This window comes from Lynx rufus, unplaced genomic scaffold (genome assembly GCF_022079265.1).
Source record: "Lynx rufus isolate CCGP_SWC_20201006 ecotype Redwood Valley unplaced genomic scaffold, mLynRuf1.p SCAF_17, whole genome shotgun sequence".
Taxonomy (NCBI): domain Eukaryota; kingdom Metazoa; phylum Chordata; class Mammalia; order Carnivora; family Felidae; genus Lynx; species Lynx rufus.
The window spans coordinates 49,494,685-49,511,058 of NW_025814831.1; the positions used below are offsets into that span (position 1 = coordinate 49,494,685).

At 38.3% G+C, this 16,374-nt stretch overlaps 2 pseudogenes; one reads left to right on the forward strand and one right to left on the reverse strand.

Annotated features, from left to right (window-relative positions):
- Positions 1 to 297: 297 nt before the first annotated feature.
- On the forward strand, positions 298 to 398 carry LOC124512740 (uncharacterized; annotated as a pseudogene).
- Positions 399 to 4,886: 4,488 nt separating this feature from the next.
- Positions 4,887 to 5,608, reverse strand: LOC124512425 (60S ribosomal protein L17-like; annotated as a pseudogene).
- Between the last annotated feature and the right edge of the window lie 10,766 nt (positions 5,609 to 16,374).

Here is a 16,374-nt window from a genome sequence, read left to right on the forward strand (position 1 = left end):
CAGCTGTAGCAATTTCTTACTTGACACATCCCCAAAGGCCAGGGAAACAAAAGCAAAAATGAACTATTGGGACCTCATGAAGATAAAAAGCTTTTGCACTGCAAAGGAAACAATCAACAAAACTAAAAGGCAACTGACAGAATGGGAAAAGATATTTGCAAATGACATATCAGACAAAGGGCTAGTATCCAAAATTTATAAAGAGCTCACCAAACTCCACACCCGAAAAACAAATAATCCAGTGAAGAAATGGGCAGAAAACATGAATAGATACTTCTCTAAAGAAGACATCCAGATGTACTTGCTTCGGCAGCACATACACTAAAATTGGAAGGATACACAGAAGATTAGCATGGACCCTGCCAAGGATGACATGCAAAGAAGACATCCAGATGGCCAACAGGCACATGAAAAGATGCTCAACGTCACTCCTCATCAGGGAAATACAGATCAAAACCACACTCAGGTATCACCTTATGCCAGTCAGAGTGGCTAAAATGAACAAAACAGGAGACTATAGATGCTGGAGAGGATGTGGAGAAATGGGAATCCTCTTGCACCTTTGGTGGGAATGCAAACTGGTGCAGCCGCTCTGGAAAACAGTGTGGAGGTTCCTCAAAAAATTAAAAATAGACCTACCCTATGAACCAGCAGTAGCACTGCTAGGAATTACCCAAGGGATACAGGAGTACTGATGCATAGGGGCACTTGTACCCCAACGTTTATAGCAGCACTCTCAACAATAGCTAAATTATGGAAAGAGCCTAAATGTCCATCAACTGATGAATGGATAAAGAAATTGTGGTTTATATACACAATGGAATACTACGTGGCAATGAGAAAGAATGAAATATGGCCTTTTGTAGCAACGTGGATGGAACTGGAGAGTGTTTGCTAAGTGAAATAAGTCATACAGAGAAGGACAGATACCATATGTTTTCACTCCTATGTGGATCCTGAGAAACTTAACAGAAGACCATGGGGGAGGGGAAGAAGAAAAAAATGGTTAGAGAGGGAGGGAGCCAAAACATAAGAGACTCCTAAAAACTGAGAACAAACTGAGGGTTTATGGGTGGTGGAAGGCAGGGGTGAGTGAGTGATGGGTATTGAAGGCACCTGTTAGGATGAGCACTGGGTGTTGTATGGAAACCAATTTGACAATAAATTTCATTTAAAAAAAAAATTCCCAATGAGGCACCTGGGTGGCTCAGTTGGTTAAGCGTCCAACTTTGGCTCAGGCCATGATCTCACTGTCCAACTTTGGCTCAGGTCATGAGTTTAAGCCTGGGCATTGGGCTCTGTGCTGACAGTTCAGAGCCTGGAGCCTACTTCAGACTGTGTGTCTCCCTCTCTCTCTGCCCCTCCCCATCTTGCTCTCTCTCTCTCTCAAAAATAAATAAACATTAAAAAAAAAAAAAAAACACTCCCAAGTGACTGGCAGAAATAAATGCAAATCCTAGTCTACCCTGAAGTCTGGCTCCCAAGAATTCACAGATAAAGCAAATATGAAATTAAGACAAAAAATCCCTTAGGTACAAGAGAAAAAAAATCAGCATACGTGACTAACACTCAAACAGAACACAACCATTTCAGACTCACAGTGACTGGAAATAATTTACTGACTACATTTAAATATGTACTTAAGATAGTACATAAAGTATGAACAGGCGTATTTCATAAGTAGAGTGTCTAGAAATTTAAAACATATCATTGGATTTGGAAACTCAATAATGAGATAAAAGAGAAGATTAGACGTGGCTGAAGAAAGAATTATTATCAAAGATAATTTTGAAGAAATTACTCAGCATGAAGGAAAGAATAATAGACGAAAAATATAAAAAGAAATGTAATAGATATTGAGAACAGAGGGAAAATGTTTAACACATCTCTACTAAGACTACCAGAAGAAACAAATAAATAATATAGGAATGAGGCAATGTTCAAAAACATAATAGCTGAAAAATTTCCAACACTGATAAAAGGCACAAATTCTCAGATTCAAGGATCCCGATGAGTCCTAAAAGGATCCCGATGAGTCCTAAAAATGCTTAAAGAGATTCACAACTAAACATTACAGAACAATGAAGGGAAGATCTTAAATACAGCTAGAGGCAAAGATTACCCTAAAGAAATTAGTCTAACTTACTTCTAAAACTCACAAGACCTACTCCAGGAAGAAGTAAAATGGACTCCCCCCAAAAATGATTTGTGATGCAAAAATCAATGGTGAGCAAAATAAGCAGAAAGTGCATAAGAAAATCTAAGCTACTATTGACTGTATAATGCAGCAACAACTGTACTGAAATGTGGGGTTAAATATAGACAAGTAAAATAAAAAATAATAGTATATAATTTGGGTGATGAGCAAAAACAGTGATTAAATTTTGAATTTGTTCAATTAAACATGCTTGTTAGAATTTTTAGAACCACAAAAAATTAAAATAGAGACTATCACTTTCAATGGAGAAGATGAAATTTAAAACAAAATTTTAAAAAATCTCTATCAATCCAAGAAAAGGGAAAAAATACATATGTAAAAAGAATGCTTACAAAACACAAAATCAGATGGTAAAAAGAACTCAAAAAATATTATTAACATAATAAATATTAAAGACTAAATTCTTTAGTAAAAGAAAAGGTCCATATCCAGTACCTGTTTTATAAATAAAGTATTATTGGAACATGGCTACACTCATTCATTTACAGATTACCCAAGGCTGTCTTTGTGTTGCTACAACAGCAAAGTTGAACTCTTCAATAGTGTCTCACCATGGCTTTGCCTCATTATCATAAACCTTTCTATTTGTAAAAGAGGAGTTTGGGCAAGCTTTTAATGTTCTGACTCAATTTCAAGAGAATCACTAGAGGCCAAAGGCTTACTACAATCTTCTTCTTAACCTGGTGGCAAGACCTACTGACCTGGTAAGGGCGGCAGCTACAGCCGCCAACCTAGGAGAGGCTTCTGCAGACTTGGTTTTAGGGTCTCCTTTAAACTTGATGGTGTCCCATGCTGTACAATCTTTGCTGCTTACTAGTAATATACAGTTCTCACCAGGTGGGCTTATCTTCTATGAGATCCTGTTTTTTTTCCCACACATTTATATTCATTATTATATTCGAAATATAATATGAATATTATATTATATATATATATCAGGAGAGATACACTATAACAGGTCTCACACTTCCCCTCTAGGATATGACCCCCTGCAAAAGGCGAAATTTGCCTCAGTATATTCACCAGAGCCTGTTGGTTACTTAAAGAGAATTGATATATAAACTGATAGCACGTATGATTCTTGATCTCAGCAGAAAATCTAATTAAGATCAATTAGAAAATTAAAGAACTTTGAAGTACTCTAATACATCCTAAAGTACTGGTCATTATAATGGTTGGAACTTATCACAAAAAGGATAACATGACACTGAACAAAATGCCACGGCTGATCACGATGAGAGACAGGCATCCTTTACTAAAATCATAGTGTTCATGAAATCCCAACAGACCAAATCTTTGGAGAGGTGAGGCTATTACAAGATGCCAGCAATTAGATCCAGAATGAGAAGAGAAATACTGGAAGAAATCTGGATGCAAACTGCATAGGGATAATGTCTTGACACTCTCATCATGGAATATGGTAAAAAGTTTACACGAAACTACTTACCACAGCAAGGAAAAATTGGCCACTGTACTGAACCAACATTGGTATATTAGCCAGGGCTATCCAGAGAAATGGACACAACAGAATAAACACAGACAGACAGATACACACACACACACACACACACACACACACACACACACACACACAGATATTATAGAAATTGGACCACATAGTTAAGAAGACCAAGAAGTCCTGTAATCTGCTATCTTCTCTGCAAGCTGGAGAAATAGGAAAGCCAGTGATATAATTCAGTCCACTTCCAAAGGCCCCCAAACCAGGAATCCTGCTGTCCATAGGGAAAAGTAAAGAAAATTCAGCCTCCCTCAGCCTTTTGATTCTATTCGGGCCCTCAACTGACTTGATGTTGCCCATCCAAACTGATAGTACAAATCTTTAATGATTCAAATGCTAATCTCTTCCAGAAACAATCTCACAGACACTCCTAGAAATAATGTTTTACCAGCTACCTGTGCACCCCTTAATTCAGTCATAAACGTGACATAAATTTAAGCATCCCAGTGTGGAAACTTTACTAAGATTGCTGCTGGTGTCTCTGATGCATGTCCCATGTCACCAGCATAACTTTAGTAAAACTTTAAAGGTTGGCCTTGGACAAAAGCCCCAAATTCAGGTCCTCTTTGAACATCTCCAAATGGATTTCATCCAAGTATACCCTATTATGGGTTTTAAATATGCCCTGGTCATTGTTCTATCCTTATTCTCAGGATAAACTGAAATCCTTTCTTACTAGATCTTTAGCCCTACAGTATAAAAAATATTACCTAATTTCATGCTCCAACCTGAGGAATTCCAGCCTCTCTCTCTTTAGTAAACAAAGCACCAGTTTCCCTGGGGCTATTTATTAAAGAGTTTTGTAAAGCCCTACCACTTACTCAGAAAGTCTGCTATGCATATTGCCCCCAATTTCTAGGAAAAGTAGGAAAAAAAAAAAACAAATGGAGTTCTGAAACTTAGTTTAGCAAAGTTCTCAGAGACTCTCCAAGTTCTACGGTTGAAGATATTCTCATTGGCTTTAATGACTCCCCTGTGGTTCAACAACTTTTGCCTTATGAGTAGTTGACTTATCTGGGCATCTAGGAATATTACATCTGATTCTAGACTCCACACGCTACTAGCAAGCAGGCATGACCAAATATGGCAAGGGACTCATATAATACCTCTGACCTTATCATCAACAGGTATGAGCAGACTTGCCTTGGAATCCTCCTAAAGTATGCATTACCTTAAAACCCAGATTTGGCCTTCTGGAAGAGACAAATGACTCATGAACAAGTAGAGCATACCACCAAACTAATCATTGGAATTGTACATATTTCCCTTTGGGAGCAGCCACTTGGTTTCCCTTGGTTCCATTTCCTTGAATGAAATCTGGTAACTTCTGCATAAACTCAATCATTTTATTAGGCATTTTTTTTTTACTTTTTTTTCTTTTATTTGCATTTATTTTATGCAGGATTTGTTCCTGGGCCCTAAGTTTTTGTTTCTTCAGTTTCTTCTGCGAGATCTCTTTCTTCTGTGCAACCTCCTCTTTTGGTTTAGGAACAATCTGCTCTTTTTCGGTCAGGATCATCTTAGTGTGGCAGGGAGAGCTCATGTACCAGTTAATACGACCATGAACTCTCTAAGTTCTGCATTGCATCTTGAGGGCTTTGTTCACCTGGATGTGCTCAATGTCCAGAGAATCTATATCTAAACCCTTAAGTTCAGCACTACACCCTGAATTTTTAAGCATGTGCAGCAAAAATTCAGCACTCTTTTTGGGACACCGACTGTGTGTCAAGCCCCACTGTTTAGCCTGGGCACACCTACCAACTCCACCATTGTAGCGAAGGAATGGCACACATAGCTCCTGCAAAGTGACATCTTTCAGATACTTGGTGGTTTTTTGGACATGCATACCCTTGATGGCCTGGCAGTTTCACATGTGTTCTTTTTTTTTTTTTTTTTTTAATTTTTTTTCAACGTTTATTTATTTTTTGGGGGACAGAGAGAGACAGAGCATGAACGGGGGAGGGGCAGAGAGAGAGGGAGACACAGAATCGGAAACAGGCTCCAGGCTCTGAGCCATCAGCCCAGAGCCTGACGCGGGGCTCGAACTCACGGACCGGGAGATCGTGACCTGGCTGAAGTCGGACGCTTAACCGACTGCGCCACCCAGGCGCCCCTCACATGTGTTCTTAAAGTAAACAAGAAGATTTGAACTTCTTGATTTGCATGATTTACTTTAGTAGAGTTTTCTGGATCCAGTGAATAGAGAACCATTTTCAGAGATCACTTCAGGCCACTTAGGGCAAGAGTATCAGGCAAATTTTTAGATGGCAAACAACACACAGATAGACAGCCAGAAATCTAAAATCCTCTATCATGTCATATGTAGAAAAAAAAGACTCTTGTCTCCACCAAAACTATTATTTGGACCTTTTGTGGGATCTAGCTATGGTACTTGAACTCTCAGATATGGAGCTTGGAAAAGAACTAGGGAACACATGGTAGATATTTGGAAGGTGTCTCACTTTATCCACTGCTACAGGTAAAACACTATTTCTTTTACTTTAGATGTGCCTAATTAATGGTCTTGACACTAAATTTTAACACCTGGAACCAGACTACTCAAGTGGCCCCAAATCATAAAAAAACTAACTGACAACCCCATTAGGGGTACTTTAACCAAAAACAGATGACTAAGTGGCCACCAATGACTACATATGTAACACAAAACTGACTTTGTAATACAATTAGATCTGTAACACAAAAGTCTATTGGCTACAAACTGCAAAATGCCCAGGGGTTGTTACCATGGTAAATGGACAACCTGCCCTCAGGATAGTCTGATATTACCCACTCTGACTCATCAATTTGCCTCTCAGAAAAGGAAATTAGGTAAATTAATGAAAGGAGAAAAATTGGAACTTGGGTTAAAAACTGAGCCCTAACAATTCACAGAGAATTCTGGATTGCTGTCTATTCTCTGCTAGACTATTTCACTTTGCAAGAAGCCTTGAAATAGGGAGACAGCTTACATGCTATGGTTCAGAGAAAAGGAGAGCTAGACAAATCCACTAAGGCTATAAAGTTCCACCAAGGAAATCTTCATCCAAGAGATTCAGGAAATTGAACTGAAATAAAAGCCCATTAGATATAATATTGGTGTCTTGAGAGGAAGCATGTACTGTTTTAGGGGGAAATGATGTGATTATATCACTGCAGCCCTCTCTGGCATCTTTAGTACTACTAAATAGATCTGGTAAGCTAACAAAAAAAAAAATATCACAAAATTCGGTAACTTGGCAAATAATCCCCTATCTGGTACTACAGACTCTAAATGGAAATGAAATCTGTCCTTCTATTTTAATTTGGGCACTCTTGGCTCAGGGTTTAAAAGAATTCTACAAACTCTGATCATAGTCCTTCTCTTAGAATTTGTTATACAGGGGCTCAGATGGGTGATGGCAAGTTTTAAATGTTGCTATGCAACTGGTGTCTCATCACAAAATTAAAGAAATGATCAAGAAAAAGAACAGAAAAAACTAACACTGTGCATGCTGAAACAGTCATCTGGGAACCGTGATACATGATCATGATGCCACAAATAGCAGTGATGATCTGCAGTAAAGACTGGGATCACATCCCTTGTTATGAATCTTTCAGCTCAGGCCAAAGAATGGCAATACTGAGAACCGAAACTATTTGCACTTACACAGCTTACTGTCAACATTAACAACTTTTACTATTTGACTGTCTTCATTCAATGGCATTAATATTCTAGGACACTTGCCCAGAAAGCTAAAGCTACAAAGAACTTTACTGTTCATTTTAAGAACTTCCTTTAAGTCATTTATCTGTATACTAAACTATTCAACGTCCCCCCTCAGCAAAGTATATACTCTTTTCTCAGAACAGGTAGCGTTTAGTGACTATTTACTTTTCAAGATTTACTTTAAAATCCTAGTACCAAATTTGTCCAGCCACAAACAAGACCTCAAATCAAGAAACCCACCTTAAGTCAGACTGCAAAAAGAACTCACATAACTTGATTTTGCTCTCCCTTACTTCAAAACCCTAATAAGACTGTCAATGAAGTGATTGTCCTTACCACAGTAAAGAATAAACTCAGCTTTGCTTAAATCAGTAGGATTATTTTGATATATTTTCAGAAAGCTAGCATTCGACAATTGAGTAGGAAGCTTAGATTATGAGGTGCCATAAAAAAAAAAGCACCATATAAAATGAGGGTAGCATGGTATAGAAGTTACTACACTGGGGCTCCTGGGTGATTTAGTCGATTAAGCGTCTGTCTTTGGCCTAGGTCATGACCTCACTGTTCCCAGGTTCGAGCCCTGCGTCAGGCTCTGTGCTGACAGCTCAGAGCCTGGAAACTGTTTTGGATTATGTGTCTCCCTCTCTTTCTCTGCCCCTCCCCCACTCACACTGTCTTTCTCTCTCAAAAATAAACATTAAGGAAGGAAGGAAGGAAGGAAGGAAGGAAGGAAGGAAGGAAGGAAGGAAGGAAGGAAGAAAGAAAGAAATCACTATACTAACATTCCCCCAAAGTACCCAAAGTGTACTTGAAGGAATACTAATGTCTTGGGATATTTAAAGAATGTTAATTTAAAAAGAGGTTCTATGTTCAAATACAGTAAAACCTTGGATTGCGAGTAACTTGTTCTGTGAATGTTCTGAAAGATGAGCAAACATTTCTAATAAATTTTAACTTGATAAACAGGCGATATCTTGCAATACTAGTACCTGATGCCAGATGTTACATGATCGTAACTGAGCCATGGTTCCTCTCTGTCTGTCTCTCTGTCTCTCTCTCTCACTGTGGGATTGTGGGTGATTGTCTCTCCCATGCTCAGATGCTCAGTCTCAGGCCAAGGTGTTTGGCAGAAATGAGTGATTTTTCAGAACGCTGGAAAGTGCCCACAACTAGCACTAGTGTGTTTTTGTCACTTCAAAGCACCTATGGATGGTCCTTTGCTTTTCCATACAAGAGTAAGCTCAGGAATGCTTTGCTTCATTCTAGGTCAGGCTGCCTTTAGATACAGACCTTTTCCTTTTCTGCCTTATTGCCAGCTATACTAAATACAGTATATGACAAGAGTTTATTAATACTGTACTACAGTCAACATCTGAGCAAACATATACAATGGCCCCCATGCAGAAAAGATTCCACTGAGCCAATAGATAGCAGTGATTCCATTAGTGATAGTGAAAGTTGTCCTATATAATAACCTTCCCCTCTGTCTCCCTTACACCAGCCATGAAGGTTTTCAAAGGTAAGTGCAGATTAATTTATTTTTCTTTATATTTTGTATTTTATTATTTTGTACTGCATTACAATATTGTAATCATTTTTATATGAATATTTTGGGGTTGTGGAATGAAGCACCCGAGTTTCCATTATTTCTCACAGGGAAATTTGCTTTGATACACAAGTGCTTTTGATTACAAGCATATTTCTGGAACAAATTATCCTCGCAAACAAAGGTTTTATTATAAAGGGAAATATCACAATGAACAAAGGTAAACTGGTCTTGTTGGTACAGGGACTTAGTCTGTGCTACGAGCATCCATAGGAACAACATATACAAACCCATTTTACCACGAGACTCCATGAAACCTCTTGTGGGACTAGTGATCTAAAGATAATCTAGAAACACTGAACTCTACTAAAGTAAGTCAACCTAGGTTCAAGCCTTAAATCCACTACTTAATGGTTGTGCAAACCTGAATCAGATCTATTGGCTGGAGTTTCCATTTCTTTATCGTTAAAATAATAATAATACTTGCCCTACCTACTTCTTAAGGTGGTTGTGAGTCAAATGAGACGTTTGTGAAAGCCCTTTGGAAGCTCTACCGCAGGACACATGTGACTAAAATGTTCTTCACAATACCTCTCAGGAGAGATAAGGTAAATCCATGGGAATCAGGGGACAGTGTATTAGTGAAATAAAACAGAAAATATTCTAATAAAAATTATTCTGCACAAAGTTGGATAACTGGCACCACCAGAGTTTTCTTTGATTGTCTACTCCAGGTCAGGGGTAAACAGCTAAATAAATACACTGAGCAAACATTTAGTGAGCTACTGTAGTGCCAAGACATGAATACGACTGACATGAAATTAACCTCAGTACTTCTCCTTGATACTATATTTTATAATGATGCTTCAACCAGAAAAAAATAAGTTGTCAAAACCTCAGTGTACCCAACTGGTCTTTCTATTCCTTAGCACCAGTATAGATTTAATCTTATGCATCTATATTAACAAGTGGAAATGTTACTGATAAAGCTAAAATTTAGAGACAATTATTCTCCTCCATGATTCCAATTTAAAACAGAGACACAGAAAAATGAGACTGCTGCAGGCATAAGTTGCACAGTAATATAAACTGTCACCTGACAGATCTATGAGCCAACAGCCCTGTTTGATCAGATCAGACTTGGATTCTTTCTTTCTTTCTTCTTCTTTTTTTTTTTTTTTTCTTAACACAGGAGGCTAAGTTCATTTTGAGAGAGTGAGAGTGAGTGTGCATGTGCACACAGGGGAGGGGCAGAGAGAGAGAGAGAGAGAGAGAGAAAGAGAGAGAGAATTCCAAGCAGGCTCCATGCTATCAGCACAGAGCCCAACGTGGGCCTCAAACTCACAAACCATGAGATCATAACATGAACAAAAATCAAGAATCAGATACTTAACTGACTGAGCCACCTAGGCGCCCAGGTCAGACTTGGGTTCGATGTAACGATATGAACAGAACATTTAAGCTTACAGTTGTATAACAAGGCATGGCTTCCAATAACCCCACTCAGGGAAAAATTTGTGAAAAAAGAAGAAATCACTTGTGAGGAGACCTGAATTTTTATTTTCTATTTGCCTTTCATGAGCCGTCTAGGGAAGAAACTTCAGTTTACTCATCTTGGACAAGATAAGTGGTTCCCAGACTTCAAAACTTTATGGTCCAGTAAAACTCTCCAAATTTGGGATACTCACAAAAGACTGTCAACTCTTAACTTTAGTAAGGTAAGGCCACTTTTTAAAATCTAGCATTTTTAATTTTAAAACATTAAGAAGGAGGATATAACCTCAGAATAAAAAATAGCTCTTTAAAAAACTCATCATATTATCCTGTCTCTGTATACTATAATTTCTCTGTAAGCTCATATCCAAAGGTAAGAGTAAGTAACATCACTTTATGAAATTTACATATCTCCAGATTAAAAATCAGCCTGAAGGCTGGAGCCATTTAACAACTTGAACTCACACATAAACACTGAACACAACTAAAAATGTTTACATGCAGCATGCATATAACTCAAAGTTAGCAAGGCATCTGGTTCCTTCAACAATGAGGTACTTCAAAGCATGCACTGACAGCTCAAACATCAAAAAAAGTAATTGCATTCTCGACGGTTTTGCGAAATAAACACTTCAAGCTACAATGCAAGTTATAGTCTAGTAAGCAGTAGGGTTATTTGACTGGAATCCCCTTTCATAAACATTAAGAAATATTCCATATCAAGCTGTTTGCATGTGCTAGGTTATGACTGGCATTTGCACATACATTGTCATTTAATCTTGACAAAACACAAACAAGAAACTTAGAAAAGAGAGAAACATTCCAGAAGACATAAACAAATGTCACCCTTTACTCACCCATCCTTTTCTTCCTCCTCTTCAAAGGGGACAGAATGGCAAAATGATTCCTTCTTTTTTTTTTTAAATTTTTTTTTTTCAACGTTTATTTATTTTTGGGACAGAGAGAGACAGAGCATGAACGGGGGAGGCGCAGAGAGAGAGGGAGACACAGAATCGGAAGCAGGCTCCAGGCTCTGAGCCATCAGCCCAGAGCCCGACGCGGGGCTCGAACTCACGGACCGCGAGATCGCGACCTGGCTGAAGTCGGACGCTCAACCGACTGCGCCACCCAGGCGCCCCCAAAATGATTCCTTCTTACCATCTTCAAACTTATATTATTCCCATTCTCAGTAGAAAATTCAAGTTACTATCAAAAATGATACATAGGAATTTGCTCACTAAACAAAATCCAAAGAGGATCTTACAAGCTAAACAAGGCTATTTTAGGCTCAAAGCCTGAGTTAACACGAAATGGTTAGCTATACTTACACTCAACACACTATTTTTAGCTTCTAGGATTTCATCTCTAATGCTTACAAGATTCTAATATTAATGTAATAAAATATGAGGAATAAAAAAATAGCCCCCCAAAACAGAAAACTATACTCACTTAACTTCTCACTACCAAGCCTGTTTGGAGTACATGTCTGACTTAACCCATCAATTGCTTTCAACCACATATATGAAGATTAACTCTTTTTCCTGAACTTGGGCTGTCACAGTGAGAAAAGTAAACCACGGCTTGAGGTTAGCAATTTGATGATGACATGGAATTGAGCAAAGTTAACCCAAATCAAGACACCATTGTTCACAGAGTCCAGAAAGGTGACAGCCATGTTGATACTTTAGTTATAAGTAGCTGAAAACAGCTAGGGAATAAGGAAAATTATCTCAAATAACAAGATGTTCAGAGATAGGGAGTGTTCTGTCAAAGCTCAAGCTTTGCTTTTCTGATTCTCTTGGCTCTGTCCTCCTTTTTGCTCACTTCATCCTCAGGATGTGAGATGGTCATAACATTCTAGGCATCACATCCAGAAAATGGCAAACTCCAGAAAAAAGAGACATGCCCTTGAGTCCTCATTTTTAAGGAAAGAGACCTTACGAGAAGCCCCCACATCCTCACTGGCTCAAGTTGGACATGTTCATTGACCATGTCAATCACTGGTTTGGATTATCATGTGTCTTAAGAACCAAAACTCACCCCTAGTAAGTGAGAAAAGTCTCAGCTTGTCCTGAAGCACATGGCTGTCAAGAAAAAGATGGAGAACATAAAATCTGGGTTCTGCTGTGAAGGATGTGAATGTCAGAAAGTAGAATAGACATTAGTGTGTACTAGGAGCGCAAAGGCAGAACAGCCTTTTCCTTTTCCTGCTTCTCCATCTTGGCAGATTGAGGACCCAAGCTGGTGCCTAATGACACCCACGATTTACTGTCAACATGACTAACTTCACAATTGTCTCCATTCACATGGCATTTATGTTCTAGAAAACCTGCCCAAGAAGCTAAAGTTGCAAATAACTTCATTGTTCACTTCAAGAACTTCCTCAAAGTAACTTATCTAACAACTAGACTACTCAACTTGCACTCATTTCGCAAAAACGAAAATCAATGTACAGACAGGCAGTAGTCACATTCTGAGTCAGGGGCAGAGACAAGACTTGAAGCCAGGTCTCTCGACTTCTGTCAAATCTCGCTGAAACAGCATGCTTTGTCTCTAACAAGTATTTTCAGGCCTCAAAGTGATGACAATCAGGTTTTAGAGACAACTTATGAATGCAGTGACTGTCTTCTTCAAGGTAGAGAACCCCAGAAATCACTTAACTCATAACTTGAGACCAAAGGATGTATTATGATTTGCTCAGTGCCAGTTAACTGGTATAATAAATGCAAGAGAAGAAACATAACAAGACAGAATGTGATTTAACTGCCAGAGAATGGTGAAAATCCACATTTTAGGTTTTTTGGAAAAAACAAAACAAAACAAAACAAAACAAAAGATTGTGGGCCAGAAAGGACTTAAGGGATTTGAGCTGACTCTTAAACCAACAGATGGAACGTGAGACATGTTGACAGACAAGAGGATTTGTTAAAATAGTTTCAGGAATATTAGTTGGGTTGGGTAGGGGACATGAAGTTAATAGCATTTAACATTCTCAACCAAGTGTATACTTGATTCTGTGGAAGCAGAGACATCTAAACTTTAGAGAGCTTCTGTGGAATGCCCGGGTAGCAGTAAGTTGAATCTTAAATACTTGAGTTGATATATGCTAACCTACTAATAACCTTATTTCTGTGACATGTTTTATTAAAAACACTGAAAACTAAGGATGTTTTTTAAAAATACTTAATTACTTAAGTTATTCTTCAAAGTATATGTACACTCAGTTTAAAATGGATTTAATAGGGGCACCTGAGTGGCTCAGTCGGTTAAGTGTCCGACTTGGGCTCAGGTCATGATCTCACAGTTTGTGAGTTTGAGCCCTGCATCGGGCTCTGCACTGACAGCTCAGAGCCTAGAGCCAGCTTCAGATTCTGTCTCTCCCTCTCTCTCTCTCTCTCTCTCTCTCTGCCCCTCCCCCGCTCGTGCTCTGTCTCTCAAAAATAAAAATTTTTTAAAATAATAAATAAAATAAATAAAATAAAAGACTTACTTCTATTTAGATTTAAAAGAAATTTCAGATGGGCACCTGGATGGCTCAGGTGGTTGAGCATCTGATTTTGTGCTCACAACACAGAGCCTGGAGCCTGCTTTGGATTCTGTGTCTCCCTCTGTCTCTGCTCCCCACTCCCCGCCACCCTGCTCGTGCTCTGTCTCTTAAAAATAAATAAATGTTAAAAAAAAAAAAAAAAGAAATTTCAGAGAAGCACACCTCTATTTGGTCAATTACTTGTTATATTTTCATTTTTCATGTTTTCATTTTCAGGATACAACCAGTCTGAGTTGTGATAACAACAAAAATAGGCTTAAAAATGTTACACACAGCCAAATGGGTAGAAAGGAAACAGTTGATTTCATTAATGGCCACAATACTGATATTATCATAATCATCTGTAATTAATGAGTCAAAAGAAACAATCATTAAAGGAAAGGATATATTGGGGTGCCTGGGTGGCTCAGTCAGTTAAGTGTCTGACTCTTGATTTTGGTTCAGGTCATGATCCCATGGTTCATGAAATTAAGCCCCTGGGTTGGGCTGTGCACTGATTGCAGCCTGCCCACTTGAAATTCCCTCTCTCTCTCTCTCTGCCCCTCCCTGGCTCATGCTCTTTCTCTCAAAATAAACATTTTTGCTAAAAAGGATATATTTTAGGGGCACCTGGGTGGCTCAGTAGTTTAAGGGTCTGAGCTCAGCTCAGGTCATGATCTTGCAGTCCATGAGTTCAAGCCCCACATCGGGGTCTGTGCTGACAGCTCAGAGCCTGTAGCCTGTTTCAGTTCTGTGACTGTCTCTGCCCCTCCCATGCTTGTGCTCTATCTCTCTCTCAAAATAAATAAATAAACATTAAAAAAATATTTTTTAGTAAATAAAATTTAAAAGGATATATTTTAGATCTGTTCAGATAGTGACTTTACTACTTATATATTATCAAACTTCAAATTTAAATTTGTTGTTCTAGCTTTAATGGTTTTAGAACAAATGCAGAAGTTGCTAGATATGCAATATATACCCAAATCTGTAAGTGATATATTTAAAATTTTACTTTTAGGGGCGCCTGGGTGGCTCAGTCGGTTGAGCGACCAACCAACTTTGGCTCAGGTCATGATCTCACGGTTTTTGAGTTTGAGCCCCATGTCAGGCTCTGTGCTGACAGCTCAGAGCCTGGAGCCTGCTTCTGATTCTGTGTCTCCCTCTCTCTCTGCCCCTCCCCCACTCATGCTCTGTCTCTCTTTGTCTCTGAAATAAATAAACATTAAAATTTTTAATTTTACTTTTAGAATTATACAATTATTCAGTAGGACCACTCACTTAAATTCCATCTCAAATTAATTATCTTATTAATAAAAGATCCCTATCAAAAGTAATTTGTTTTGGCAATCATACCTCAGTAAAACTGGAAAGAAATAATTTATTGAAAGAATTATACCTTAAACTAGTGTTATGCATCATAATATCCTAGGTAATACTAAAATGAGTTAAAATGTTTATTCAAAAATGTTAATCTCATAATATAATTAAGTCCAGACCTATGCCTTTGATGCACTGGGTTGAATAAGGACACAACTGACTTGACAGAAAATTGCTTTCAAAAGCATCATTTACAAATGAAACTGGACCACTTCTCACACTATACACAAAAATAAACTCAAAATGGATTAAAGATCTAAATGTGAGACCTGAAACCATAAAACTTCTAGAAGAAAACATAGGCAATAATTTCTCTGACTTCAGCCTTAGTAACATTGTCTAGGTATGTCTCCTTAGGCAAGGGAAATACAAGTAAAAATAAACCATTGGGACCACATCAAAAGAAGAAGCTTTTGCACAGCGAAGGAAACTATCCAAAAGATAAAAAGGCAACCTACTGAATGAGAGAAGATAGATTTGTAAACGATCTATTCAGTAACGAGCTAATATCCAAAATATATGAGAATTTGTACAAGGCAACACCAAAAACACCCAAGTAATCCTATTAAAAATGGTCAGAGGACCTGACTACACAATTTCCCAAAGACACACAGATGGCCAACAGACACATGAAAAGAGGCCCAACATCACTAATCCTCAGGGAAATGCAAATCAAAACCACAATGAGGTATCACTTTACATCTGTCAGAATGGCTAACTCAAAAAGACAAGAGGTAACAAATGTTGGCATGAATGTGGAGAAAAAAAGAACCGTCGTGAATGGAAGCTAATATATACACAGGAATCTTCATTACACCTTCTGTCATTCTTGCTGACCTAGGCAGTATGTGGTAGACCTGCATTTGTTTTTAAAGGTTTATTTATTTTTGAGAGTGCACCAGCGGGGGAGGGACAGTGAGAGGGAGTGTGGCTGATCTGAAGTGGGCTCTGTCCTAACAGCAGCAAGCCTGATACAGGGCTTGAA